Source organism: Lutra lutra, chromosome 4 (genome assembly GCF_902655055.1).
Source record: "Lutra lutra chromosome 4, mLutLut1.2, whole genome shotgun sequence".
NCBI lineage: Eukaryota > Metazoa > Chordata > Mammalia > Carnivora > Mustelidae > Lutra > Lutra lutra.
In genome coordinates this window covers 79,823,534-79,850,596 of record NC_062281.1, presented here as the reverse complement: position 1 = coordinate 79,850,596, position 27,063 = coordinate 79,823,534, and the positions used below count along the sequence as shown (strand labels likewise).

The 27,063-nt window shown below is 38.7% G+C and overlaps 1 long non-coding RNA gene across 3 annotated transcripts in view; it reads left to right on the top strand.

Annotated features, from left to right (window-relative positions):
- The first annotated feature begins 10,560 nt into the window (after positions 1–10,560).
- LOC125098036 (uncharacterized) overlaps positions 10,561–27,063 on the top strand; it is a 45,142-nt gene continuing 28,639 nt past the window's right edge. For all 3 annotated transcript variants that reach the window (XR_007126687.1, XR_007126686.1, XR_007126685.1), the window contains exons 1-2: positions 10,561–10,600; positions 25,346–25,504. This is a non-coding gene — a long non-coding RNA (uncharacterized LOC125098036). The remainder of the gene's footprint in view (positions 10,601–25,345; positions 25,505–27,063) is intronic.

The window sequence follows — 27,063 nt, the reverse complement described above, 5'->3', positions numbered from 1 at the left end:
AATGTGTCATTCAATGCTCTTGTTTCTTTATTGATTTTCTGCTTGGATGAACTGTCTTTTACTGATAGAGACATGTTAAGATCTCCTACTATTAATGTATTCATATCAATATGACTCTTTATCTTAATTAATGATTGTCTTATGGAATTGGCTGCTCCCATATTGGGGGCATAGATATTTACAATTGTTAGATCATCTTGATGGATAGTCCCTTTAAGAATTATGTAGTGTCCTTCTGTATCTCTGACTACAGTCTTTAGTTTAAAAATCTAATTTATCTGATATGAGAATCCCTACCCTGGCCTTCTTTTGAGGCCCATTGGCATGAAAGATGCTTCTCCATCCCTTCACTTTCAGTCTGGCTGTATCCTTAGGTTCAAAATGGGTCTTTTGTAGACAACATATGGATGGGTCCTGTCGTTCTAGCCAATCTGCAACCCTGTGTCGTTTTATGGGCACATTTAGGCCATTCACATTGAGAGTGATTATTGATAGATACGTTTTTATTGACATCGTGTTACCTTTAAAGTCTTTCTTTCTGTAGATTGTCTCTATATTTCTGTTCAATGATATTCTTAGGATTTTTCCTCTTTTATAGAACCCCCCTTAATATTTCCTGCAATGTCAGCTTGGTGGTTGCATACTCTTTTAAGCCTCGCTGGTCTTGGAAACTCTTTATCTCTCCATCCATTTGAATGTCAGTCTTGCTGGATAAAGTATTCTTGGCTGCATGTTCTTCTCATTTAGTGCTCTGAATATATCTTACCAGCCCTTTCTGGCTTACCAGGTTTCTGTGGACAGGCCTGACGTTATTCTGATGGGCTTTCCTCTGTACGTAAGGAACTTCTTTGTCCTAGCTGCCTTCAAGAGGGCCTGTCTACAATTATAATTGCTCATTCTTACTATCAGGTAATATCTCGAGGACTTTCGAGAATCTATAATCTTGGGGGGAGACCTTTCGGCCTTTAGTACATGAATGCTGGTTCCATTGGTGAGATTGGGAAAATTTTCATGGAGAACTTGTCCCACTATATCTTCTAGACTTCTTTCTTTCTCCTCCCCTTCAGGGACTCCAATAATTCTGATGTTGGAACGTTTCATGGCATCATTTATTTCCCTAATTCTGTTTTCGTGACTTCTAAGCTATTTGTTCCAGGCTTCCTCCTGATCCTTTCTCTCTATCTGTTTGTCTTCCAGGTCACTAATTCTATCTTCTGTCTCAGTTACCCTAGCTTTTAGAGAATTTAGATTAGATTGGAACTCATTGAAAGCATTGTGAACATCATTGCTAATGGCTTTCAGTTCTGCCCTAACATTGTGAACATCATCCCTGGTGGCTTTCAGTTCTGCCCTAATCAATTCCATTTTGTCATCCATGGCTTTCTCCATCCTAGCTATTGCCTGGATAATTGTTAGCCTGAATTCCCTTTCTGACATACTGTCTATGTCGATAGTTGTTAGCTCTGTTGCAGAAGGCCCATCCTCTGAATTTTTCTTCTGTTGGGCATTCCTCCTCCTAGTCATTTTGGTGAGAGATGGCTGAAAGAATGTAGCGGGATGTATTGACCAGGTGCAGTCAAGGTGCACCTGGAATTCTTCTGAGCAATCAAGAGTCCCCACCGAAATGAAAGATAAAAGAGAGAAAAAAGAAAAAAGAGAGAGAGAAAGACAGGAAAAAAAAGAAAGATAAAAGAGAAGGCTCAGCCCAAATGGGCCCCACGGTAAGATTTATGAAGTATACAAACAAAAACAGACAAACAAAAAGACTGATAAAAGTATATGACAAGAGAAAAATATATATATATATAAGCAAAACAAAACAACAAAACAAAACAAAAAGAACCTCGTAAAAAAGAACCCCAAGTATAAGATTTATATACAATCAGGACAAACACAAATACACAGAAACACTGGTGGACGAAAAAGATGGGAGAGTGATTATAAACTCTCACTGTGGGCGAGGAAGGTTATTTTGATTCTTCCTGGATGTATCTTGATATCTTTGTTAAAGGACTCAACTTTCCTAATATAAAGGTGGATTAAAAATTCGTTTACCTATAGGGGTAACATTGATTGGGATAAGGGGACTACCTTGAAGTTTAACTATATATGAATATTAAAAAATAAAAATAAAAAAAGAATAAACTAAACTAAAATAAAATAAAAATTTAAAAAAAATTTAAAAATAGAAAAGCAAAAGAAAAACAAGGGTATATGTATCAAAAAGTTCAGGTTAAAAGGTTATTATGGAATTTGATGTATTGGACATCTCACTGTGATGGTAAATAGGTTAAAAAAATTATCTATATAAAAAAATTAAAAATAAACCAGAATGGCGGGAATGAATTAAAAATAAAAATTGTATCTATGAAGTAGTCGTCGTTGTTCTCTTGTCTCCCCCCCCCCCCCCCGGGGTTGGCTTTCTGAGGGAAGGGCCTGCTGCGTGGGTTTTCAGGCAGTGTTCCCTGAGTTAAGTCCTCTCGCTCCCCTCAAGGGGGTGGGCTCTGAGGAAACCAGTTTTTCAGGCTTTTGTTCTCTGGAGGTTTTTATGTTTGTTTGTTCGTTTTTTTTTTTTCTCTTGCCTTGACAGTTTTTGATGGTTTTTGGAGGTTTAGAGGAAAGCAAACTGCACCCAGACCTCCCTCTCAGAGAGAAGCCTCAGTCTGTTCCCCTCTGGGTGCTCCAGAGCATATAAGGTCCCCCTTGGCCACTGGCAGAGCATGTTCTGAGTCGTGGTCCCTGGGACACAGGAACTCCTGCTTGTACCCAAAACCGCTACAGCAGCAGCTGTCTGGGTAGTTCCTGACCACCAGAGAGGTCCCAAGCAGCAATCGCACACTGAGATTTTCCCACTGGCCCAGGCTGGGAGTTCCTAGACTTTCCGGGTCCGAGAGCGCCGGGCTGGCGCCTGCGCATATCTCTCTCAGGGGAGGGTGTGGGGTGCGACCCAGGCTCTGATAGCATGGCATGGCACATGCATGGGGACTGCAAAAAGGCTGTGCTTCTGCTGGCTGGCGAGGCTCCCAGCCCCTCACAGGAGCCAAACCCCACATGCTCTCAGACGTGCTCGCAGCTCAGGGACCAAGACCTGGTTTCTTCACCGCACTCTCTCTGGCTCAGCATCAGGGGTGGCTGTCCTGGGTCCGGGGACTTAAGCCCCTGCCCCTAACCACCCCGATTCCCACAATTTCCCCCCACAATCCTTTGCTCTTTTTGAGTGCTTTCAACCAGACTCCAAGTTAATGCTGGTCCCCAGTCGCAGGGCACTCTCATATTGGGGTGTTACTTTCCAATGGGTCGCTTCTGGTGGCTCCCTCCCCCTTTTGTTTATCTTCTGATATCAGTCCAACATTCCCACTCTGCTTTACCTCCCCACTGGCGTCTTTGGCCCCTGTAGAGATCCAGACGTGTATAATTTTAATCTCAGGCTGATTTCATGGGTGATCAGAGTTCTTTGATAGGTAATCAGCTCACTTTAGGGTATGAGTTGAAACGGCGCCTCCTCCTACTTCCCCTCCATCTTGTCTCCCCCCCAGAAGTAAAATTATTTCTGTTCATAGGTGACATGATCTTTTTTTAGGATTTTATTTATTTATTTATTTGAGAAAGTGTGTGCATGCACTTGTGTCCTCAAGAGAGCACAAGCAGGGGAAGCAACAGAGGTAGAAGTAAAGGTGGAAGCAGGCTCCTGACTGAGCAGGAAACCCAACTTGGGGCTCCATCCAAGGACCCTGGGATCATGACCCCAGATGAAAGCAGATGCTTAACCACCTGAGCCACCCACACACCCCACAGATGACATTACCTTATATGTAGAAAACCCTGAAGGTGGGGTGCCTGGATGGCTTAGTTGTTAAGCATTTGCTTTTGGCTAGGGTCTTGATACTGGGGTCCTGGGATCCCACCCAACATCTGGCTCCCTGTTCAGACAGGAGCCTGCTTCTACCTCTACCTCTGCCCCTCCCCCAATCTCATGCATAGTCTATATCAAATAACTAAATAAAATCTTTAAAAAAAGAAAGAGAACCCTAAAGTTTCCACAAAAGACTGCTAGAACTAATGAATGCAGCTAAACATTCATTTATATGGAAATTAACATAAAAATATAAAAATTTGTATAAAATCAACATACAAAAACCTATTGCAGTTTTGTACACAATGAACAAGCCAAAAAGGAAATTAAGAAAACAATTTAATTTATGATAGTATCAAAAAGAATAAAACATTTAAGAACAAGTTTAACCAAAAAAGTCAAAGACTTGGGGCGCCTGGGTGGCTCAGTGGGTTAAGCCGCTGCCTTCGGCTCAGGTCATGTTCTCAGAGTCCTGGGATCGAGCCCCGCATCGGGCTCTCTGCTCAGCGGGGAGCCTGCTTCCTCCTCTCTCTCTGCCTGCCTCTCTGCCTGCTTGTGATTTCTCTCTGTCAAATAAATAAATAAAATCTTTAAAAAAAAAAAAAAAAAAAAAAAAAAAAAAAAAAAAAAAAAAAAAAAAAAAAAAGTCAAAGACTTATACACAGGAAGCTACAAAACATTGCTGAAAAAAATTAAAGAAGTTACAAATAAATGGAAAGACATTCCATGTTCATAGATCAGAAGTTTTAATATTATTAAAATGTCCACGCTACCTAACGAAATCTACAGACTCCATGCAATCCCTATGAAAATCCTGATGACATTTTACAGAAATAGAAAAAGAAATCTTAAAATTCATATGAAATCCCAAAAGACCCTGAATAGCCAAAACAATCTTGAAAAAGAAGAGAAAAGCTAAAGGCTTCATATTTTCTTGATTTTCCAACCTATTACAGAGCTACAGTAATCAAAATTGTATGGTACTATTGAAAGATGTACATAGAATAGAGTCCAGAAATAAAACCTCATGTATGTATCAAATGATCTTTGGCAAGGTTGCCAAGATGACAAAATGGAGAAATGATGATTTCTCCAATGGTAGAGTTGAGGAAACTAGATGTCCACATGCAAAAGAATGAAGATAGACCCTTATACTATAAACAAAAATTAGCTCAAAATGGATTAGAAATCTAAACACGAGACCTGGAACTGTAAAACTTAAAAAAGAGCATAGAGAAAAAGCCTCATAATATTGAAATGGGCTATAATTTCTTGGATATGACACCAAAAGCACAGACTACAAAAGCTAAAATAGACAATGGGACAATGTCAAGCCCTCAAAACATCTGTGAATCAAGGAAACAATTAACAGAGTAAAAAAATGAAATTTATGGAGTGGGATGGGACAAAACATTGTAAACCAGGGCGCCTGGTTGGCTTAGTGGGTTAAAGCCCCTGCCTTCAGCTCAGGTCATGATCCCAGGGTCCTGGGATCGAGCCCCGCATCAGGCTCTCTGCTCAGCAGGGAGCCTGCTTTCTCCTCTCTCTCTGCCTGCTTCTCTGCCTATTTGTGATCTCTGTCTGTCAAATAAATAAATAAAATCTTTAAAAAAAATTGTAAACTGTATATCAGCTAAAGGGTTAATATCCAGAATACATAAAGAACTTTTATAACTCAATGACAAAAAACCCACAAATCATCCAATTAAAATATGGCCATAAGACTTGAATAGATACTTCTCTAAAGGTGATTTACAAAGATCAATAAGCATATGAAAAAGTGCACAATATTATGAATAATTAATGAAATGCAAATTAAAACCACAATGAGTTACCAATTAGGATGCACACTATCAAAAACCAGAAAATAACAAGGATTGACAAAAAATGTAGAGAAATTGGAGTTTTTGAACATTATTAGTGGGACTGTAAAATGGTGCAGATGCTATGGAAAATAGTACAACAAGTCTTCAAAAAAACTAAAAATAGAACTACCATTTGATCCAGCAATCTCATATCTGGGTACATATCCAAAGGAAAAAGGCTCTCAAAGAGATATTTTCACACCCCCTGTATTAATAGCAGCATTATCCACAATAGCTAAGATGTGGAAGCAATCTAAATGTTCACTGATGGATGAGAAGAAAGGGAGCTGGTATATACATGCATATGTACATACATACATACATACAACCATTAAAAAAAAGGAAATCCTTGCATATGAAATAAAGACAAATTCACACAAAAAAGCAAATACTACATGGTTTCACTTATATGGGGTATCAAAGGTAATCCAGCTCATAGAAATAGAAAGGGAATGGTGGTTACCAGGATTGGGGGTTATTCAATATGCATGGAATTTCACTAATGCAAGATGAAACAGTTCTGAAGATCTGTTGTACAACAATGTATGTAGTTAACAATACTATGCTGTGTACTTAAAAATTGTTGAGAGGGTAGATTTAAGTTATATGTTTCTTGTCACAATAAAAGAAAGTAGTAACTCTGAAAAGGCTTTGTATTATAATGTATGACTCCAAACATATGACATTCTGGAAAAGGCAAAACTATGGAGACAGTAGAAAGATCAGTGGTTGCCAGGGGTTGAAGGGAGAGAAGGATGAATAAGGATATTACAGATGATTTTTTTTATGAAAACAAATTCTGTATGATACTGTAGTGATGGGTATATACCATCATATACTTGTCCAAACTCATGGAATGTACAATACCAAGAGTGATCCCTAGTGTAACCTAAGGACTCAGTGATTATATGCCAATGTAGGTTCATCAATTATAACAAATGAACCATTTTTTAAAGATTTTATTTATTTATTTCACAGAGATCACAAGTAGGCAGAGAGGCAGACAGAGAGGGAGGGGAAAGCAGGCTCCCTGCTGAGCAAAGAACCCGACGCGGGGCTCAATCCCAGGACCCTGAGATCATGATCTGAGCTGAAGGCAGAGGCTTAACCCACTGAGCCTCCCAGGTGCCCCACAAATGTACCATTTTGATGAAGTCTTTGCTAGTGGGAAAGGCCATGGTGTGTAAGGGAAGGGGTTATTTGAACACTGTACTTTCCATTCAATTTTGCTTCAAACCTAAAACTGCTCTAAAAACAACTTGTTAAAACATTTAAAAGCAAAACAAGGACAAAACGCCCCACTCTATCAGAATTAAGTTTGTATCTTCTAAGCCCCTTTTTTGACAGGCTGCCGCACTAAGGACGTGACTAATTGTCACTGTTAGGAGAAAGAATTATATATCATGCTCTGGTATAGTCAGGGAGAATCCTGAATTTTTAAAATTTTCACAGTTAATCTGTACCGCCCTCCCACCTTTCACCACTGACCATGATCCAGTAAGCAACCTGGAGGAGTGTGCTCCTTTCTGGGGATAGCTGCTTTATTGGATGATCCCAACTGCCTTACTAAGATGTGTGTACAGGGAAGTGAGGTAAGCTGTCGAACCATCAGCTCATTATTGAATAGCTTCTGTCACAAAGGCACATTGTTATCAAACCACGTCTGATCACAAAGTCCAGTACTTCACATAGATGTGAAAGGAAAGCAAATTCAGACTTGGGTAAGGGAGATGATTCAGTAAGGGAGGGAAGGGGACTACTTCAAAAGGGAAAACACTCTAACAATAGGATATGCAAGCATCTTAAAGAATAGACAGGAAGGTTTTTCTTTTCTAAGTAAGGGTAAGCAAGGCTAGAGAGAACTGAGAGTGTTAGCTGGGATGAGTGGGTAGCCTGATGGACAGTTGGTCAGCCATCAAGGAGGGCTTGGTTGTTCTGTGCTTGGGGCTCAAGGGTAGGCCAAAGTTCAGGCCCTGGGGGAAAGGGGGACAGTAGGGACTTGAACACATCACAATAATGGCATGTAGGCAGTGATGTGGGGATAAACAATGTCGCAGCCTCCATCAGGGGCCAGATTTGAGCAAAAGCCATTCCTGTGGGCATCTGCAGGAGTGATCCAAACAGTCTGATAGATGACCACATTCCATACCCACAGTTTCCGGCCCAGGAAGGGGACGTCCTACATCTGCAAGAGTCCAGGAGTCAGAGCAGAGCTAACATGTCTGCTTTCCATCTGACAGTGCTGGACAGCCACAGTGCTCACCATGGGGATTCAGCTTACTTAACACCAGTGTAGCAGGCTCAAGAGCTTAGGGGACCTCTGTGAATTGAGGATCCTATAGAGTCAGCATTTTGCTTTGGGCAGTGGAGTGGAAGATGCAACTCTTTCCCCTGCAGGAAAAGCTATCGCTTCAGCAAAGCTGAGATGCTACTTTGACAGACATTCTTAACTGTATCATATCCAAATGACCAAGGAAGCTTTTGGAGCCCTTTTCAGTTATCAATCAAAGTAAAGTCAAATGAGCCTTTCCTTTCCTCTCCTTACCCTATAAATGGGCATGTCAAGCCAGGGATTCAGCAGACCTCTAAGGGTTAGCATTTAATTTCTACAGATGCTTTAGTAGCAAACCCATAACTGCTTTCTAAAAGGAGAAAACCAAGCAGACATATCAGAGGCCCAAGCCCAAAACTCCAAAAAATCTCCCTCTAGCTGGAGGCCACATGCTTTTGAATGCTGCCTCTCTTTTTCAGGGGCTCTTCTCAGCAAAAGTCTTCATCAGTTACAGGAACTGGTTCTGTCCACAGTACTTCTGAGGGTCCTCTGTCTCCTCTTAGGCACAATGGGCTATGATACTTGGGTAAAATCCTAACTGTTTGATGTTTATTTCAACTTCATGATATCTTTTACCCCTCTGAACAAAACATTACTTATAGTCTCTATCTTTCTTTTTAAAAAATCACAGTATGTGCCTTAATATTTAATATAAATCTTCATGTGGATTTGTCTTGCCTTTCCTGAGAACTACTGGTCATATATGCATTCTTATTATTTGGAATTCTCAAATAAACAGATAGTTTTCTATAGATAACTAACCACTAAACTTAAGCACACAAAATTTAAACAGTCTTTGAGAAATCAAAGCCCAGAGAGGGCAGCCCTAGTCTTCCTGGCCTATGTGACTTTCTGTTGCTCTCCTCTGATAACAATGACCTTAGTTTCTAATTCAAATATCAAAGCTCCTGGATTCACAAAAGGCATCTGTATCCCTTTGGCAAATGAGAGATAACTTGGGAAATCAGTCAGGGGAAATTCTAATACATCTTTTTGTTTTATGAGGGCAGTGTAGCAATGCAATTGAAATTGAGACTGCTCCCAAAAGGGAACTTGTACTTGGTAATTGCTGAATAATATTTTTAATGGAATCAAATGAAATAAAAACAGATAAAGTTAATCTGGGCTGTGACCTATAGTTTTGTGGGTTTTTAAAAAAATTTTTTTTTATAGTCACCATATCTCTGGTACCTCCAGTACCACTCCCAGAGTAGACTAAGGTCCCTGAGAATGGGTGGTAAGGGAAATACAGTCAGCAAGGACTTTCACACCAAAAACTATTTTTTTCCCAAGAAAACACTGCATTCCAGTATTCCCTGACCATTTGTCTTTATGCTTCTCATCTCAATACATTATTTCAGAGACTGGTTTCTGTTAACATCCTAGGCACAGAGACATGAGGGTTCCACAGATGGAGAGAATACTTCTAGTACTAAGGACTCTGATATGCACAGATAGCTGGAAGGAAAGAGGTGAATTGTTAAGAAACTCTCTTTCTTACGAGGCATCTGGGAGCATCTGCCATTTGCCGAGCATGAATATTTGTGGGCAATGACCAGGTCTGACTGCCTGCCAGCAACGACTGAAACAACACAGATGAGAGCAGTGACTGAAACACCATGAGTGGGCACCCTGGGGAACCTGGTGTGTCTGAGTATTGTGTTTCTGTCAAGGATAACGAATCCATTTAATCTCACTGTGAACAATTTCTCCTGACATTTAACCACAAAAAATATGTCCAAATATTTAAAACAGTTGTTACCCATTAAGTAATTTCTTACACAAAAATGCAGTAGAACAATATGACCAAGAATAGTCAGTAATCTGCAGAAAAAACACTAACACTGTTTTCCATGCAAAGAGCACTCATAAAAGGGGAGTCTAGATCAACAATCCGATTTCACTTAGTTGAAGTTCTTTGTGTGACAGACTTCAAAATCCTTTTTTCTGTTATGAACATGACATTAATTTGATACTTTTTTAGTACTGTTCATAAATGTTTAATTCTAAATATAATATCCTTGGAAGAAAACACTCTTTAGAGTCTTCTAAATATAAGTTTATAAATCACAGTTTATAAGCATTAACAATTTTTATTTTAATTCATTTAATATTATCTGTGTTCTCATATGATAAGAGCATCTAGGCCAACAGGTTAAACTATATCAATTTTTTTAAAGTAATCTCCACACCCCATATGGTGCTTGAGCTCATAACTCCAACACCAAGAATCACACATTCCTGAGTGAGCCATCCATGTGATCCTAAACTATATTGGATTATTTAAAAAAAAAAAAAAAACCAACAAGGATCTGCAGATAATAACAAACTAAGCCAATCCTAAATTATTTTATCTTTTTAAAAAAGATTTTACTGGGGGAGGAGTCAAGATGGCAGAGAAGTAGCAGGCTGAGATGACATCAGGTAACAGGAGATCAGCTAGATAATTTATCAAACCATTCCGAACACCTACAAATCCAACAGGAGATCGAAGAGAAGCAGAGCTGTTTCTAGTTCTCTAGAAACAGAAAATCAACCATTTTCTGAAAGGTAGGACCGGCAGAAACGTGAATCCAAAGCAATGGGACGATAGACCATGGTGGGAGAGGCCGGCTCCTGGCAAGCGGCGGAGCAATGGAGCACAAAATCAGGACTTATTAAAGTCTGCTCCACTGAGAGACATCACTCTGAGGTGAAGCCCACACAGGGACAGCATGGCCCCAGGTCCCGCAGGGTCACAGAAGGATCGGGGGTGTCTGAGTGTCACAGAGCTCACATATATTAGAGCGGGGAAGCCGGCACAGAGACAGAGCCAAGGAATGAGCTCTCAACTTGGGGTTACCTTGAACCATAATCTGTGGTACAGACCACTGCTCTGTGAGTGGGGTCCCCACAAGATCAGGGGAGATGCCCCCCCAAAGAGCTCAGGGATCTATGAGGTTTGGAGACTCCAGACGGAGCTGTGTGCCAGAAACAGAGACACTTGGTCACAGGCTGGGTGAGCTCAGAGTGCAGCCAGAGGCCAGGGAGACAAGAGTGACTGAGTGCTTTTCTCTGAGGGTGCACTAAAGAGTGGGGCCCAGAGCTCTTGGCTCCTCTGGGCCAGAGATTGGGAGGCTGCTATTTTCATTCTTGGCCTCCAGAACTCTAAGGAAAGTGTTTAGGGAACAAAAGCTCCAGAAAGCAAACCAGAGTGGATTACTCAGACCAGCCCCTGGTAAGGGCGGTGCAATTCCACCTGGGGCAAAGACACTTGAGAATCACTACAACAGGCCTCTCCCCCAGAAGATCAGCAAGAAATCCAGCCAAGATCAAGTTCACTTACCAAGGAGAATTGCAGAATTCCAGGGGAGGAGAAAGCAAAGCATGGAATTCATGGCTTTCTCTCCATGATTCTTTAGTTAGTCTTGCAAAGTTAATTAATTTTTTTAAATTTTATTTTTTTCTTCCATTAATTTTTTTTAACTTTTACCCTTTCCTCTTTTAATGTTTTTTAACTAGTTTATCTTAACAATACCTTTCATAAAAAAAAAATTTTCTGAACCTTCATTATTATACTCATATTTTATCCTTCATTGTATCTAACTTTATTTTTTTGTATACATATAGGGCTTTTTTTTTTTTTTTACGTTTTCAACAACAGCTGCTACATTTTAATATGTTGGAGCTGTTTCAAAATCCCATTGCTCCAACTGACTTTCTGTGCCTTTAAGTCTCTTTTTTTAATCATTTTTTAAATTTATTTTCAGCATAACAATATTCATTGTTTTTGTACCACACCCAGTGCTCCATGCAATCCGTGTCCTCTCTAATACCCACCACCTGGTTCCCCCAACCTCCCACCCCCCCACCTCTTCAAACCCTTCAGATTGTTTTTCAGAGTCCATAGTTTCTCATTGTTCACCTCCCCTTCCAATTTCCCCCAACTCCCTTCTCCTAACTCCCATGTCCTCCATGCTATTTGTTATGCTCCACAAATAAGTGAAACCATATGATAATTGACTCTCTCTGCTTGACTTATTTCACTCAGCATAATCTCTTCCAGTCCCGTCCATGTTGCTACAAAAGTTGGGTATTCATCCTTTCTGATGGAGGCATAATACTCCATAGTGTATATGGATCACATCTTCCTTATCCATTCGTCCGTTGAAGGGCATCTTGCTTCTTCCCACAGTTTGACAACCGTGGCCACTGCTGCTATAAACATTGTGGTACAGATGGCCCTTCTTTTCACTACATCTGTATCTTTGGGGTAAATACCCAGTAGTGCAATTGCAGGGTCATAGGGAAGTTCTATTTTTAATTTCTTGAGGAATCTCCACACTGTTCTCCAAAGAGGCTGAACCAACTTGCATTCCAACCAACAGTGTAAGAGGGTTCCCCTTTCTCCACATCCCCTCCAACACATGTTGTTTCCTGTCTTGCTAATTTTGGCCATTCTAACTGGTGTAAGGTGATATCTCAATGTGGTTTTAATTTGAATCTCCCTGATGGCTAGTGATGATGAACATTTTTTCATGAGTCTGAGAGCCATTTGTATGTCTCCATTGGAGAAGTGTCTGTTCATATCTTCTGCCCATTTTTTGATATGATTGTCTGTTTTGTGTGTGTTGAGTTTGAGGAGTTCTTTATAGATCCTGATATCAATCTTTTGTCTGTACTGTCATTTGCAAATATCTTCTCCCATTCCGTGGGTTGCCTCTTTGTTTTGTTGACTGTTTCCTTTGCTGTGCAGAAGCTTTTGATCTTGAGGAAGTCCCAAAAGTTCATCTTCACTTTTGTTTCCTTTGCCTTTGGAGACTTATCTTGAAAGAAGTTGCTGTGGCTGATATTGAAGAGATTACTGCCTATGTTCTCCTCTAGTATTCTGATGGATTCCTGTCTCACGTTGAGGTCTTTTATCCATTTTGAGTTTATCCTTGTGTACAGTGTAAGAGAATGGTCGAGTTTCATTCTTCTACATATAGCTGCCCAGTTTTCCCAGCACCATTTATTGAAGAGATCTTTTTTCCACTGTATATTTTTTCCTGTTTTGTCGAATATTCACTGACCATAGAGTTGAGGGTCCTTATCTGGGCTCTCTACTCTGTTCCACTGGTCCATTTTTTCTTTTAAAAAATCTGGGGTACAACTTCTTTTAATAGATCAAAATATACCCTAAAATTAGCACTGGGCTTGTTTTAGTCTCCAACCAAACAAATTCTCTCCACTTTCTTTTTCTTTATTCTCCCAACCAACTCCTTTTTTAGAATCAATTTATCACCTCCGTTTTTAGAATTTAAAAAATATTTTTTTCATCTTTATAGTCATATTCCATTCCTTCATTGGGTTTACCCTTATATACGTTTTACATTCTTTAAAATTTGGGGAGGTAGTTTCTTCTAAGAGAACAAAAGTACTCCCAGAATTAAGTGGGTGACCTTGTTCTACTCACCAGTCTAATATATATATATATTTTTTTTCTTTTTTATATTTTTTTCTTTATTTGTTTTCTTTTTTTAATTCTTTTTTCTGAACTTCTTTTTACCCCCTTTCTTCCCCCCATGATTTGGGGTCTCTTCTGATTTGGTTAAAGCACATTTTCCTGGGGGTCTTTGCCACACTTTTAGTATTTTATTTGTTCCTTCATATATTCTTTTCTTTTTTTTTAAGATTTTATTTGTTTATTTGACAGAGAGAGATCACAAGTAGACAGAGAGGCAGGCAGAGAGAGAGGAAGGGAAGCAGGCTCCCTGCTGAGCAGAGAGCCCAATGCAGGACTCAATCCCAGGACCCTGAGATCATGACCTGAGCCAAAGGCAGTGGCTTAACCCACTGAGCCACCCAAGTGCCCCTCCTTCATATATTCTTATATGGACAAAATGGCAAGGTGGAAAAATTCACCACAAAAAAAAGAACAAGAGGTAGACCAAAGGCTAGGGACCTAATCAATACGGACATTGGTAATATATCAGATCTAGAGTTCAGAATGACAATTCTCAAGGTGCTAGCCAGGCTCTAAAAAGGAATGGAAGATATTAGAGAGACCCTGTCTGGAGAAATAAAAGCCCTTTCTGGAGAAATAAAAGAACTAAAATCTAACCAAGTTGAAATCATAAAAGCTATTAATGAGGTGCAATAAAAACTGGAGGTTCTTAGTGCTAGGATAAATGAGGCAGAAGAAAGAATTAGTGATATAGAAGACCAAACGACAGAGAATAAAGAAGCTAAGCAAAAGAGAGACAAACAACTACTGGACCACGAGGGGAGAATTTAAGAAATAAGTGATATCATACGAAACAACATTAGAATAATTAGGATTCCAGAAGAAGAAGAAAGAGAGGGGGGAGCAGAAGGTATATTGGAGAGAATTATTGGAGAGTGCAGAGATACCCCTCAAAATCAAGTAAATAGGTCCACACCCTGTCATCTAATAGTAAAATTTGCAAGTCTTAGTGACAAAGAGAAAATCCTGAAAGCAGCCCAGGATGAGAAGTCTATAACATAAAATGGTAAAAATATTAGATTGCCAGTGGACTTATCCACAGAGACCTGGTAGGCCAGAAAGAGCTGGCATGATGTATTCAGAGCACTAAACAAGAAAGACATGCAGCCAAGAATACTATATCCAGCTAGGCTATCATTGAAAATAGAAGGAGAGATTAAAAGCTTACAGGACAAACAAAAACTGAAAGAATTTGCAAACACCAAAACAGCTCTATAGGAAATATGGAAAGGGGTCCTCTAAGCAAAGAGAGAGCCTAAAAGTAGTAGATCAGAAAGGAACAGAGACAATATACAGTAACGGTCACCTTACAGGCAATACAATGGCACTAAGTTCACATCTCTCAATAGTTACCCTGAATGTTAATGGGCTAAATGCCCCAATCAAAAGACACAGGGTATCAGCATGGTTAAAAAAACAAAACCCATCAATATGCTGCCTACAAGAAACTCATTTTAGACCCAAAGACACCTCAAGATTTAAAGTGAGGGGGTGGAAAATTTACCATGCTAATGGACACAAAAGAAAGCTGGGGTGGCAATCCTTATATCAGATCAATTTGATTTTAGGCCAAAGACTATAATATGAGTCTTTGGCCTAAAATCAAATTTGGCCAAAGACTATAATATGAGATGAGGAAGGACACTATATCATACTCAAAGGGTATGTCCAACAAGAAGATCTAATTTAGTTTTAAATATATATGCCCCTAACATGGGAACAGCCAACTACATAAACCAATTAATAACAAAATCAAAGAAACACTTCAACAATAATACAATAATAGTAGGGGACTTTAACACTCCCCTCACTGAAATAGACAGATAATCCAAGCAAAGATCAACAAGGAAATAAAGGCCTTAAATGACACACTGGACCAGATGGACATCACAGCTATATTCAGAACATTCCATCCCAAAGCAACAGAATACACATTCTTCTCTAGTGCACATGGAACATTCTCCAGAATAGATCACATCCCAGTTCCTAAATCAGGTCTCAACCTGTATCAAAAGATTGGGATCATTCCCCACATATTTTCAGACCACAATGCTCTGAAGCTAGAACTCAACAAGAGGAAATTTGGAAAGGACCCAAATACATGGAGACTAAAGAACATCCTTCTAAAGAATGAATGGGTCAACCAGGAAATTAAAGAAGAATTGAAAAAATTCATGGAAACAAATGATAATGAAAACACAACAGTTCAAAATCTGTGGGACAACAGCAAAGGCCGTCCTGAGAGGAAAATATATAGCGATACAAGCCTTTCTCAAGAAACAAGAAAGGTCTCAAATACACAAACTAATCCTACACCTAAAGGAGCCAGAGAAAGAACAAGAAAGAAAGCCTAAACCCAGAAGGAGAAGAGAAATCATAAAGATCAGAGCATAAATCAATGAAATAGAAACAAAAACAAAACAAAACAAAACAAAACAACAAAAAAACAACAGAACAAATCAACAAAACTAGGAGCTGGTTCTTTGAAAGAATTAATAAGATTGATAAACCCCTGGCCAGACTTATCGAAAAGAAAAGAGAAAGGACTCAAAGAAATAAAATCATGAATGAAAGAGGTGAGATCACAAGCAACACCAAATTATAAGAACATATTTTGAGCAACTCTACACCAGCAAATTTGACAATCTGGAAGAAATGGATGCATTCCTAGAGACAAATAAACTACCACAACTGAACAAGGAAGAAACAGTAAACCTGAACAGACCCATAACCAGTAAGGAGATTGAAGCAGTCATCAAAAATCTCCCAACAAACAAGAGCCCAGGGCCAGATGCCTTCCCAGGGGACTTCTACCAAACATTTAAAGAAGAATTAATTCCTATTCTCCTGAAACTGTTCCAAAACAGAGAAATGGAAGCAAAACTTCCAAACTCATTTTATGAGGCAAGCATTACCTTGATCCCAAAACCAGACAAGGATCCCATTAAAAAAGAGAATTACAGGCCAATATCCTTGATGAACACAGATGCGAAAATTCTCACCAAAATACTAGCCAATAGGATCCAACAGTACATTAAAAGGATTATTCACCACAATCAAGTGAGATTTATTCCAGGGCTGTAAGGTTGGTTCAACATCAGCAAATCAATCAATGTGATACAATACATTAATAAAAGAAAGAACAAGAACCATATGATACTCTCAATAGATGCTGAAAAAGTATTTGACAAAGTACAGCATCCCTTCCTGATCAAAACTCTTCAAAGTGTATGGGTAGAGGGGACAGACCTCAATATTATCAAAGCCATCTATGAAAAACCCACAGCAAATATCATTCTCAATGGTGAAAAACTGAGAGCTTTTTTGCTAAGGTCTGGAACACCACAGGGATGTCCATTATCAACACTGCTATTCAACGTAGTACTAGGAGTCCGAGCCTCAGCAATATGACAACAAAAAGAAATTAAAAGCATCCAAATTGGCAAAGAAGAAGTCAAACTATCATTCTTTGCAGATGATATGATACTATATGTGGAAAACCCAAAACACTCCACTCCAAATCTGCTAGAACTTGTACAGGAATTCAATAAAGTGTCAGGATATAAAATCAATGCACAGAAATCAGTTGCATTTCTTTACACCAACAACAAGGTAGAAGAAAGAGAAATTAAGGAGTCAATCCTATTTATAATTGCACCCAAAACCATAAGATACCTAGGAATAAACCTAACCAAAGAGGCTAAGAATCTATACTCAGAAAACTATAAAGTGATCATTAAAGAAATTGAGGAAGACACAAAGAAATGGAAAAACGTTTCATGTTCATGGATTGGAAAAAGAAATATTGTGAAAATGTCTATGCTACCTAAAGCAATCTACACATTTAATGCAATCCTGATCAAAATACCATCCATTTTTGTTTCAAAGAAATGGAACACATAATCTTAAAATTTATATGGAACCAGAAAAGACCTTGAATAGCCAAAGGAATATTGAAAAAGAAAGCCAAAGTTGGTGGCATCACAGTTCTGGACTTCAAGCTCTATTACAAAGCTGTCATCATCAAGACAGTATGGTACTGACACAAAAACAGACACATAGGTTAATGGAACAAAATAGCCTGGAAAAAGACCCTCAACTTTATGATTAACTAATCTTTGACAAAGCAGGAAAGAATGTCCAATGGAAAAAAGACAGCCTCTTCAATAAATGGTGCTAGGAAAATTGGACAGTCACATGCAGAAAAATTGAATTGGACCATTTCCTTATACCACACATGAAAATAGACTCCAAATGGATGAAGGACCTCAATGTGAGAAAGGAATCCATCAAAATCCTTGAGGAGAACACAGGCAGCAACCTCTTCAACCTCAGCCGCAGCAACTTCTTCCTAGGAACATCACCAAAGGCAAGGGAAGCAAGGGCAAAAATGAACTATTGGGATTTCATCAAGATCAAAAGCTTTTGCACAGCAAAAGAAACAGTTAACAAAACCAAAAGATAACTGACAGAATGGGAAAAGATATTTGCAATCGACATATGAGATAAAGGGTTAGTATTCAAAATCTATAAAGAGCTTAGCAAACTCAACACCCAAAGAAAAAATAATCCAATCAAGAAATGGGCAGAGGACGTGAACAGACATTTCTGCAAAGACACCCAGATGGCCAACAGACACATGAAATAGTGTTCCACATCACTTGGCATCAGAGAAATACAAATCAGAATCACAATGAGATACCACCTCACACCAGTCAGAATGGCTAAAATTAACAAGTCAGGAAATGACAGATGCTGGCAAGGATGCAGAGAAAGGGGAACACTCCTACACTGCTGGTGGGAATGCAAATTGGTGCCGCCACTCTGGAAAACAGCATAGAAGTTCCTCAAAAAGTTGAAAATAGAGCTACCCTATGACCCAGCAATTACACTACTGGGTATTTACCCTAAAGATACAAATGTACAAACATAGTGATCCGAAGGGACACATGCACCAGAATGTTTACAGCAGCAATGTCCACAATAGCCAAAGGATGGAAAGAACCTAGATGTCCATCAACAGATGACAGGATAAAGAAGAGGTGGTATATATATGCAATGGAATACTATGCAGCCATCAAAAGAAATGAAATCTCACCATTTGCAATGACATGAATGGAACTAGAGGGTATTATGCTTAGTGAAATAAGTCAATCAGGAAAGACAACTATCATATGATCTCCCTGATATGAGGAAGTAGAGATGAAATGTGGGGGGTTTGGGGGGTAGGAAAAGAATAAATGAAACAAGATGGGATCAGGGGGAGACAAACCATAGGAGACTCTTAATGTCACAAAATAAACTGAGGGGGCTCCGGGGGAGAGGGGTAAGTAGAGGGTGGTGGGGTTATGGACATTGAGGAGGCTATGTGCTACGGTGAGTGCTGTGAAGTGTGTAAACTTGGCGATTCACAGACCTGTACCCCTGGGGCCAACAATACATTATATGTTTATAAAAAAACAAAACGAATTAAAAAAAAGATTTTGTAGTTTAGTCAGACAGATGGCATGAACGAACACAATTATGGGGCTGACAAGTCAAATCACTTGAGCATAAGCGAGGTTTATTATTTCTGGTAATGGTTGACCCATCAGTGTGTAAATTTCAGACTTCACTCTTTTTTCATAGTGGAGTTTAATATCTTCAAGAGATAGTCATTAAAAGCATATTTTCTTATTCTACCAAAATTAGATTTTAGAGAAGTTAAAGGATTAAATCTATAAATATTGTTATTTTGCCATCCTGAATATTTCATAAGTTTGCATGGATAGAAAACATTTGACTCTCTGGCTTATGATGTTACAGAGCTCTTGGCCATGCCAAAGGGTTCACAATGACACCCTGAAATCTCAGTTTCCATGTAATAGTGTATTTTGGGAAGAGGGTAAAATGAACATGGTCCCTGAATCCATTTTATACAATGCCACTCAGACATTAAGGAAACTTAAATAATGAACAGAAACCATTACCTTATTGCCAAAAACCTTAAAGATGTCATATATTTAAGATGATCCTTACTGGATGGGGAATTATTTAATTTTAATTTTTATTGACTATATTTTAGTCAAGGTAGTGTAAATAGCTGACTTGATGGCTGGAGGAAAGAAAGGAAGCCTCAAGATTAAACTAGAGCTCTCTAGCCATTTCTATTCAATTAGTTTTGTTTTATGTCACTTTGTTCAACAAACCATCTCTTGTGAATTTCTCACTGTTAGCGCTTACCATTATTGAACATGGTTCATATGTTTCTTTCACTAGATAACAGCTTTTTGAAACCAGAGACTATGAGATATCTATGACAGAAGCACTGAGGGGATGGTGTAGTGGTTCCCCCAAATATGCTTGCTCAAAGTCACCTGGAGACTATACCTATATTGAAAAATTCCAGCCTAACCTGCTATGTAAAACAATATGAGAGTTATGATACAGCACAAATGATGTCACTAAGATAGCAGAGTATGAGACCCCAGGATTCAAATTTTAAAAGTAGAAGTAAAATGTTCTGTTTGCTGATGACATGACTTTGCATATAGAAAACACTGAAGACTCCACCAAAAAAAAATGTTCAACCTGATGAATGAATTCAGTTGTTTCAGGATACAAAATTGACACACAAAAATCAGTTGCATTTTTATATACTCATAGTGAATAAAATGAAAAAAAATCCTATTTATGAGCTCATCAAAAATAAGAAAATACTTAGGAACAAATTTAACCAAAGAAGTGAAAGATTTATATATGAAAAACTATAGAACATTGATGAAAATAACATTGAAGTAGACACAAATAAATGGAAAGATATCTTATGTTCATGGATTGAAGGATTAATATTGTTAAGTGTCTATACAACCCAAAGTGCAATCTCTATCAAAATTTGAATGAAATTTTATTCAGAATTAAACCAAAACAATCCTAAAATTCATAACAAAACACAAAAGACCCCCCAAAGCCAAAGCAATCATGAGAAGAACAAAGTGGGAGGCATTGTATTTCCTGATTTCAAGCTATATTATAAAGCTATAATGCATAATCAAAACAGTATGTCACTGCTATAAAAAAAGACACATAAACCAATGGAACAGAACAGAGAGACCAGAAACAAACCCCACATATATGGCCAGCTAATATGTCACAAGGGAGGCAAGAATACTCAATGGTGAAAAGTTAGTTTCTTCAATAAATGATGTTGGGGAAAATTGGATATTCAAATGCAAAAAAATGAAATTTGGCCCCTATGTTATACCACTCACAAAAATTTTAACTCAAAATGAGTTAGGATGCAAACATAAACATGAAACTGTAGAACATCTAGAGAAAAACATAAAAATTTCCTTGACATTGGTCTTGGCAATGATTTTTTTGGTTAGGACAAGAAAAGCACAAGCAATGAAAGTAAAAATCGACAAGTGAGACCACATAAAACTAGTTTTTTTCTCCTTTCCTTTTTTTTTTCTTTTGTACAACAGCAACAAAAAAAGGCAGCATGTAGAATATGAAAAAATATTTGCAAACCATATATTTGATAAAAGGTTAATATCCAAAAAATACAAGCAACTCAAAGAACTCAATAGCATAAAAATAAGCAATAAAAAAGTGGGCAGAGCACCTGAACGGACATTTTTTCAAAGAAAACATAAAAATGGCCAAAGGTATTCAATGTCACTAATTATCAGGGAAATTCAAATAAAATATATATATTTAATTGAACATCATTCAACTATTAAAAAAAGGGAAGGAAATCCTACCCATTGTAACAACATGGATGAATTTTGAGGGCATTATGCTAAGTGAAAAAGTCAGAGAAGCAAATACTGTATGAGCTCATTTATATGTGGAATCTAAAAACACTGAACTCACAGAAACAAAGAGTAAAAAGCTGGTTGCCAGGGCCAAAGGATGGGGGAAGTGGGGAGGTGCCAGTCAAAGCATAAAAACTTTCAGTTAATAAGATAAATATATTCTAGGTGTATAGTGTACAGTATGGTCTCTATAAATAACAATGCTATATTGAATACCTGAAAGTTGTTGAGAGTAGTAATACATAAAATAGTAATTATATGAGGTGAAGGATTTTTAAGTAACCTTATTGTGGTAAATAGTTCATGATATACATGTATATCAACTCATCACATTGTATACCTTAAACTTACATAATATTATATGTCAATAATATCTCAATAAAGCCAGGAAAAAAGTTTCAACACACCAATATGAGGCAAAAATTCTAATTCGTGTACTTTATCCCGGTTTTGCCTTCTAATATGTCCTGAAATAGATGGGAAGGAGTTGGAGTTAAGATGGAGGAGTAGTAGGGGACCCTGGGATTGCCTCACCCCTTAAACATAGCTGGATGAATATCAAATCATTTTGAACAACTATGAAATAGATTTAAGGATTAAGAAAATAATCTGGACAATTAAAGGGACAGAACATGGCAGATGTGAGGTTCTAAGACATGGATTGGGAGAGAGAAAAGCCATGGTGCTGCAGAGGAAAGGGAGCTCTTTTCATGGACAGAGGTTAGGGAGAGAAGACGAGACAGGAAGAGAGAGTGGCTCACAAGGTTCATATAAGGTGCCATGGTGTGGGAATCCCTGAGTAGCACTGGAGGAGAATATTCCCCTTCCTGGTGTACATTTGGAAGAGTGTATATTGCCTCTCCAAGGACAAAAGACCCACCGTGCACTGTTGAGTGACCATTCAACAACAGGGCTCAGAGGCACATGCAGAGGGCAGATAATCTGTTTGCAGCTTTTTTACTGTGCTTCATCATAGACTCCAGATATCTGCATGGCCCATCAACTGCTTTTCTGGGACAAAGCAATGCTAGGTGCAGTGCTGTGAGGCTTTCCTCCAGGCAAGGGAGCATGTCTGTGACTTGCAGGGTCCTTTAAGATTTGGAGTTTTGAATCCTAGCCCTGAGCCAGAGATAAAGCACAGGAGCACCCAGTGGTGCTGGGCATGCACCTAGCCTGGGCATGGACAGGTTGGGGGCAAGGACCTGACAGAAGCCTGGGGCTTTGGAGGGGAGATAATTTGCCTTTCTTTGAGTGCCTCAGGTGGGCATGAGTTCCCCTACCCTGGGGACAAGAGAGCAGGATGATGCTATCTTCTACCTCTGCCCACAAGCTCAGTTGGACTTCAGTGAGCAACACAGTGCCAGTGGAAGCTGGAGCCACTTACACCAAATCATGATCCCTTGTGCTCTGCAGGAGCATCTTTACTAGGGCAGATCTGACTGTGAGCCAGCATAGTGGGCCAACCCCAAGAGAATCAACAGAGGCTCCCTGCATGTACCAAGTCTACTGATCACAAAGTGCTCTGAAGGGTCAGCTTCAGTTCTGGTGGAAATAGGACCAGGCTTTTTTTTTTTTTTCCACCCTCTTTGGATCCAGGCTTATAGTTTTTTGTCCATTTGTTTGTTGTTTGTTTCCTTTACTCATTTCTTGGATCAGGGTTTCTTTTTTTTTTTTTTTTTTTTTTTTTTTTTTTTTGGGTCAAGCTTCTTTTTAAAATTTTTATAACTTTTTTTTATTTATTTGAGAAAAAGAGAGAGCACAAGCAGGGACAACAGCAGAGGGAGAGGAAGACTCCCCACTGAGCAGGAAAGCCAGACATGGGGTTTGTCATAGGACCCTGGGTCAATGAGCTGAGCCAAAGGCAAAGGCAAATGCCTAACTGACTGAGCCAAACAGGAAAACCCTCCTTTTTTTTTTTTTAATTAAAATCAGACTTATCTTAACAGACAAATCAAAGCACACCTATTTAAATGTCCAAACACACCCCAAGCAAGGAGGAACTCTACAGAGGGCTGACCTGTGGCATATAACTGCCAAACACAACAGCAGAATCCACACAGCATACACCAGAATCACCTCCTGAAGCTCCAGGCCCTAGACAACATATTACCCCTTTCTAATATAGTATTACTCTCAGGAGCAGGAAACATAACAAGCTTTCATAATATGCAAAAGACAGAAACTTAGACATAAGTTTAAGATGGAGGAATTCTGCCCAAAAGAAACCAAGAAGAATTCACAGCCATGGATTTGCTCATAATAGACATAAGCAATATATCCAAACAAGAATTTAGAACAATGGTCATACGAATACTAGCAGGGCTTGAAAGAAGCATAGAAAACACCAGAGAAACTCCAGCTGCAGAGATAAAAGACCTAAAAACTAGTCAGGCCATAATAAAAAATGCTATAACTAAGATGCAACACTGACTGGATGTAAACACAATGAGGATGGAAGAAACAGAGGAACAAACAGGTAATAAAGAAGATAAAATTATGGGGGTGCCTGGATGGCCCAGTTGGCTGAGTAACTGACTCAATTTCAACTCAGGTCATGATCTCAGGGTCATGAGATTGAACCCAATGTTGGGTTCCCTGCTGGGTGTGGAGCCAGCTTGAGATTCTCTCATCCTTTCCCTCTGCTCCTCCCCCTCCCCTTCTTAAAAAAAAAGAGATAAAATTACAGAAAATAATGAAGCTGAAGAGGGAAAGAAATCTATTAGATCATGAATATAGATTTAGGGAACTCAGCAATTTCATAAAGTGCAATAATACCTGTATCATAGGAGTTCCAGAGAGAAGTGGGGCAAAAACGGACAGAAGGTTTATTTGAACAAATTGTACCTGAGAACTTTCCTAATCTAGGGCATTCAAGTCCAAAAGACACAGAGAAATCCCCTCAAAATCAACAAAAACAGATTAACACCAATACATATCATAGTGAAACTTGCAAAATGCAAAAGTAAAGAGAGAATTCTGAAATCAGCTAGGAACAGAAGGTCCTTAACCAACAAAGGTAGATACATAGCAGAGACCCATCCATACAAACCTGGCAGGCCAGAAAGCAGTGACATGATATAGTCAACGTGGTGAATGGGAAAAATATGCAGCCAAGAATACTGTCTCCAGCAAGGCTGTCATTCAGAATAGGAGGAGAAATAAAGAGTTTCCAAGGGAAGCAAAAACTAAAGGAATTCATGAGCACTCAACCAGTTCTGTAAGATCTATTAAAGTTCTATAAAAACTATTAAAATTAAATTAAAGGGGACATTTGAGTGGGAAAGAGAAACCAAAATCAACAAAGACTAGAAAGGAACAGAGACAATCTGCAGAAACAGCAACTTTACAGGTGATACAATGGCACTAAATTCATATCTATCAATACTTATTCTGAATATAAATAGACTAAATAGTCCAATCAAAAGACATAGGTTATCAGAATGGGTAAAAAACAAGACCGATTGATATAGTGCATTTTAGACCCAAAGACACCTCCAGATTGAAAGTGAGGAGGTAGAGAATCATTTACCAGGATAGTAGACATCAAAAGACAGCTGGAGCAGCCATACTTATGTCAAACAAATCAGAATTTAAGCCAAAGACTTCACTAAGAGATCAGGAAGGGCACTAAAATGCCCTGGAATGAACATTATTTCAAATAACAGTAAACTGGATTAAATAATAGCAATATCAGCACACAAAGAGTGCACTACAGTTAAAAAACATAGAAATATTTGATCTTTGTTCCTGACTTCTTAAAGACTTGGAATCTCTACTGTAATGAATCTCTTTTGTATGCTAACAAAATAATGGGTGGTTGGTGGCCCCTACTTAACTTCAAGATGGCTGCTGGTTGCCAGAAGAACCAACAATGTGATGAGAAGGTTGGAACTTTCAACTGTCTCCCTCCTATCTCCTCTAGGAAGGGGAGAGTGACTGGAGATGAGTTCATTTAATCAATCATGCCTGCAAAATTGAACCTTCATAAAACCCCTTAATAACAGGGTTCAGTTTCAGGGTTAGTTTCCTGGTTGGTTAACACATCAAGGTGTTATGACAGTGATGAGCCCAGACAGGCCAAACTCCATCCTCCTTCCCCTATACCATGGACCATGCATCACTTCAATTTAGCTGTTCCTGAGTTGTATCCTTTATAATGAACTAGTTATGGTAAGTAAACCATTTTTCCCAAGTTTTGTGAGCCATTCTAGCAAATTAGCAAAAAGGAATGGGGTTGTAGCAGCCACCATCTTATAAAGAATAAAAGAGGCCCAGGAATTGGGATTAGTGTCTGAAGTGGGAGCAGTCCTATGGAACTGAACCCTTCACCTGTAGTTAGTTTCAGAATTGAATTGTAGGGTACCCAGCTGATGTCAGGGGGTTGGAGACTGAGATGATGCAAGGGAAACCCACGTGCTTGGTGGCAGGCAGGAACATGGTATTGGTAAATAGGAAGCAGAGTGTGGGGTCTGTGCTTACAAGATCTGCTTTGGTGATCCCCCTGAGAACCACAGGTCTAGTGGAACACACACACATACACACACACACAATCCAGTTTTAATGTTGCCTCGGTTTTTTATAAACTATCACTTAGGTGTACTTAGGTGCTTAACATTTATGTGCCTTGTGATTAGAACCTGAGAGAAACTGTGCAGTCACATAAAATAAAACCAGGCCCCCATTTATCAATGGTTTGTTGTCTAATTTTTTGTCATTTGTTCTGAAATTTAAGCACAGGAGCTATGTGTGTGTGTGGGAGGTGGGAGGAAATTCCTGCCAGCCAGTCTGCAGTGCAGAAAAGGACCAGCATCCCCATCATTCTCCTTCCTGGTCCTTTGAAGGTCATGTCAACTTAGCACAATCACACTAATCAACATGGAACTTCTCCCCCTTGAGATCATCTAAACCTTAAACACCAAACTCTTTCTGAGGTTTTCCAACAGCTTATTCTCACCCCTGGGCTCCTTGCTAGTGTCTCAGCAGAGAGGAGACCCCATTCACAGTTAACCTGCAAATATCAGTGCTACCACATAGGGGAGACTACAGGCTGGAAGCTAGAAGTGCAGGAAATGGGAATCAGAGTGCACACTAAATTCAGAGATTAGTGAGGAAAAAGTTTTATGAGGAAGAGTTTTATGAGTTGGCTATTTCCAAGAACATGGCCTGCCTCTTTCATTGAGTCTTCACTTTTGCTTCTTGGGCACATGAAGAATTTTCTTCCTATAGATTTGGCACACATGATATCTGTACATATTTTGGTTTTGCCTAAGTATTTATCCCCAAGTAAGTTTATTCCAAAGTATTGAATTACCTTTGTAGGTATTGTCAATAAAGTATTTGCTTCTAGTATATTATATGATTGTTATTTTGTTGTTAATTGCAAAAGACTTTCAGTTTTTATTCCTGGGATTTTTTTCTGGTACATTATTAATTTGAAAACAATATATAAGTTAAATAAAATTGAATACAGAATCCTTATCTTGATTCTGACTTTAATGAGACTGTTTCTGATGTTTCTTCATTATCTACAATACTTAATGGTATGTATTACTAGGTTTAAAATGTTTCCAAATCTTTATATGTCACTTAAAAGTTTTTAATTAAAATAGATGGCAAATTTTAAAACTTTCAATATGAAAATCTACATTTTTCTGTTGTTTAATAATAATACAGTAAATATTATAATAGATTTTTAAATGGATATATTTTTTCAAATGAAAATACCTTGA